This window comes from Silene latifolia, chromosome Y (assembly GCF_048544455.1).
Source record: "Silene latifolia isolate original U9 population chromosome Y, ASM4854445v1, whole genome shotgun sequence".
NCBI classification, from domain to species: domain Eukaryota; kingdom Viridiplantae; phylum Streptophyta; class Magnoliopsida; order Caryophyllales; family Caryophyllaceae; genus Silene; species Silene latifolia.
This window is the reverse complement of record NC_133538.1, coordinates 479,618,056-479,622,206: the sequence shown is the minus strand read 5'-3', so window position 1 is coordinate 479,622,206 and position 4,151 is coordinate 479,618,056. Positions and strand designations below refer to the sequence as shown.

Below are 4,151 nucleotides of genomic sequence, written 5' to 3'. Positions count from 1 at the left end.
CGGAAATGAAAGTTACCTCCGGATAATGCAAAAGTTGATCAATTACCGGAGTAGAAGGTGTTGTTGCTCCCATAGAAGGTTGTTGTTGTTGTTGCACTTCCAAGTTTGGTGTTGCTACCACCATAGCCAATGCTTTCTTTGTTTGAAGAGCCTTTTGTCTTTGTGAGAGTGCCTTAGCCTTTGGTGCCTTTGTTGCTCCCTTAGTCCTTGCCATTGATGAACTAACCAAGAAAAGAATGAAAAATCTTCAATTTGTAGTATGCCCAAATCGATTTGAAGGTGAAAGGCTTTGCCTTTATGAAATCAAAAATCGACTCAAAGGTTGAAGATTTTGTGCTTGGTTTTGATTTTTGTTGAAGAAGGAGTGATTGATTTGTTGTTGGAAGGATGGTTTGATTTGTATTTGGTGAATGTTGTTGAGGGTTTTTGTTTTTGTGATGGAGAGGATGAGGGTTTTGATGTTGTGAGTAGTGTTTATGAATGAATGAATGAATGAATGAAGGTGGGAGGGGTTTTAAAGAGACCGAAATTTTCGAATCTGCAGGGGCAATCCGTGCGGATTCTGCCCAATCCGTGCGGATTCTGCTCTTTCTGGACTTTACAAAACTCGCCTAAAGACGGGCGGATTTGTGACAATCCGCTCGGATTTGCTGAACACGGGACGGGCGGATTTGCTTAAAGACGGACGGATTCCAGTCCAGAAAATTTTGCTTGTTTTCCTCAGCTGTAAAGACGGACGTCTTTCTTACAAGACGGGCGGATTCTTCAAGACGGGCGGATTCTTCACAGGACAGGCGGATTCTGTCACAGTCAAGAAATTTTCAAAATTCAGCTCAGTTCAGGACGGGCGTCTTTTCTGCAATACGCTCGGATTCTTCAAGACGGGCGGATTCTCAGGAATCCGCTCGGATTCTTCCCCTGTGTACACGGATTCAGTTCCATCCGTGCACAATGTATTTCCCATACCATTCTTCCATTCTTTCTTCAAGTCTTGTATTCGTCATTGTGGGGGCACTACTAAGGCATGGATAGCCTAGGCAATTGCCATCCCCACACTAATATAAAAACACTACACATCAATAGAAATTGTTAGTCCCTCCCTCACTTCTCTCAAACATGACAATTATTTTGATCAAAGTAAATAAAAATCCAAAGATGACAAAAATGCAATACAAGAATTGAAATGTAAGTTAGGGAGTTAGAAATATTTACAAGTGGTGGTTTAGGGAGGACTCCACCAAACTCTCATTCTTGATGAGATGTCAAGGGGGCATGTCCAAGGTGTTGTTGATGTTGCTCAACACCTTGAAGAAGTGATCAAAAGCTTGTTCATTATCATGGTAGAGGTTCTCAATAGACCGTGGCCCTTGTTGTTGGTCTTGATCGATGGCATTACCAATGTAGGGATTAAAAATCCCTTCAAATTCGTCGTCCCAAAGACCACAAACTTCATTGAGTTGATTATTGAAAATCTCTTGCTTAGATGGAGATAACTCTCCCAATTTCTTCTCTTGGCCAATGAGGTCATCCTCTTCTTCCTTGGTTGGTTTTGATGAGCTTTGCAAGCTCTCCTTGTCACAATTCAGTTGCCCTTTGAATGGAGCATCTTCAATTTTCTTCTTCCATTGGAGTTCCGATTTCTTCCTTTCATCCTTTCGGCTATAATGATCAATAATGAAACATGGTTCATGCAAACGAGGAGCTCTCATAGTCTTGTCAAGATTAAAAGTTATGCTTTCATCTCCCACTTCTAGAGTGAGCTCACCATGTTTCACATCAATCACCGCACCGGCGGTGTGTAGGAAAGGTCTTCCTAGGATGATTGGAATGTTGGAATCCTCCTCCATATCAACAATGACAAAGTCCACCGGGATGAAAAACTTCCCAATTCGCACGGGGACATCTTCCCATATCCCTAACGGTGTCTTCATCGATCTATCGGCCATTTGGAGTGTGATATTGGTGCATTTAAGCTCTCCCATCCCCAACATTTTACTCACCGAGTACGGCATGACACTCACACTAGCCCCTAGATCACATAAGGCTTTGTTGATCGTTGTGTCGCCAATGGTACACGGTATTGAGAAGCTTCCCGGATCCTTTAACTTTGGAGGTGAACTCCCTTGAAGTATTGCACTACTCACCTTAGTGAAGGCGATAGTCTCAAGCTTCCGGATCGACTTCTTCTTTGTGAGGATACCTTTCATGTATTTTGCATAGGCCGGCACGTGATTGAATAATTCCGTGAAAGGAATTGAGACTTCCAAATTCTTCACAATTTCCATGAATTTTCCAAGTTGATCATCAAATTTGGGCTTGGCTTGACGACTTGGAAAAGGGAGTCTAATCACAATGGGCTCCTTCTCCTTGGCCTTGTCTTCATTTTTCTTTGAACTTTCTTCTTTTGATGATTCTCCATCTTTGGAGTTTTGCACAATTTCTTCCTTTTCACTAGCTTCCACAACTTCATCCTCAACTTGCTTCTTCGGTGCTTCATACCTTGTACCACTTCTCAAGTGAATGGCACTAACCGTTTCATGTCTAAGGGGATTACTTTGAGGTGGTAATTGCCCCTTTTGTCTTTGTGAGCTTGAAGATGCTAGATGCTAGTTTAGTCAATTGTGTTTCCAACATCTTGGTGTGAGCTAGAATGTTGTTGATGGTGGTTTCCTTTGCTTGGCTATCTTTTTGCATTTGAGTGAAAAATTCTTGTTGATTCTTTTGCATTTGGAGGACCGCTTTTTGGACATTAAAACCTTGGTCATTTTGGTGATTGTATGGATTTTGATTTTGGTAACCTTGGTTTTGATTGTAAAAGGGTCTTTGATTTTGGTTTCTCATGGGTGGTAGAGTGTATGTTGTTTGAGGGTTTTGAACATTTTGGCTTTTGTATGAGAGATTTGGATGGAATTTGGTGTTTTCATTGTAAAAGTTGGAATAAGGGGTACCACTCTTGTATGCTTGGAAAGCATTCACTTGTTCATTTGTTCCCCTACATTCACCTTGGTCATGTCCCAAAGTTCCACAATTCTCACATATTCCACTTGGGATTGATGAGGATGCCGTCATGGCATTAACATGATGCTTTGATGATTTTGAGTTTTCCTCAAGTCTAGCCATAGCTTGTTCAAACTTCAAGTTGATTGTGTCAATGTGAGCACTAAGTTGAGCACCTAATTGAGTAACAGAGTCCACTTCATGCTTTCCTCCTCTAGTAGCCTTGCGAGGTCTACTATATTGTGAGTTATGGACCGCCATTTCCTCAATCTTGTTCCATGTTTGATTGTCATCAACTTCGGTGAACATTCCATTTGATCCCATATTGAGAATGTTCCTAGAATCTTCATATAAACCATTCCAAAATTGTTGTACCAAAAACCATTCGCTAAGTCCATGGTTAGGACATGAGCGACAAATTCCCTTGAACCGCTCCCAAGCTTCATACAAAGACTCTTCATCCCTTTGCTTAAAACCCGTAATTTGAGCTCTTAGCATTTTTTGTAGAAAGCTAGAGCCAACTTCTTCCAAGAATCTATTCAAAGGGTGGCCTTATCAAGGCCCTTCAACCATTGGTTCGCGGTGCCGATTAAGGAAAAAGGAAATAAGACCCATCTAATTTGGTCTTGAGTCACGCCCGTTTGAGAGATAGCATCACAATAGTCGCAAAAGGTTTCCATATGAGAATGAGGGTCCTCACTAGGCATCCCCCCAAATTGGCTCCTCTCAACTAATTGGATGAAGGCGGACTTGGCAATAAAATTTCCGGTTAGATGTTGCGGTGTAGGTGTACCATTTGGTAGATTCTCCTCGGTGGGTACGGAGTGTGACGAGAATTTAGGCATTGTAGGTGGATTTTGTGGGGTATTGTGTAATGGGTTTTCTTCTCCTTCTATTGCGAAAGGATTGACAAACTCACTAGTGGGTTGAACAACTTCACTAATACCTCTTAAATTCCTCCTAACAAGTCTCCTATTGTTCGTCAAAGTTCTTTCGATTTCACGGTCAAAAGGTAACAAATCACCTTGTAACCTTCTAGACATGCAAAATATCAAACAACTCGAAAACAATTAGAACAAACCTTGAGGAGTTTTACTTCCTCAAGGCGAAGAAAGACACAACTAATAACAATAAAAAGAAATCTAAATCAAACA

The 4,151-nt window shown here is 41.3% G+C and overlaps 1 non-coding gene across 1 annotated transcript; it reads left to right on the top strand.

Annotated features, from left to right (window-relative positions):
- The first annotated feature begins 3,388 nt into the window (after positions 1-3,388).
- On the top strand, positions 3,389-3,495 carry LOC141634947 (small nucleolar RNA R71). Its single transcript, XR_012539661.1, has one exon. It is a non-coding gene; the product is annotated as a small nucleolar RNA R71 (small nucleolar RNA).
- The last annotated feature ends 656 nt before the right edge of the window (positions 3,496-4,151 follow it).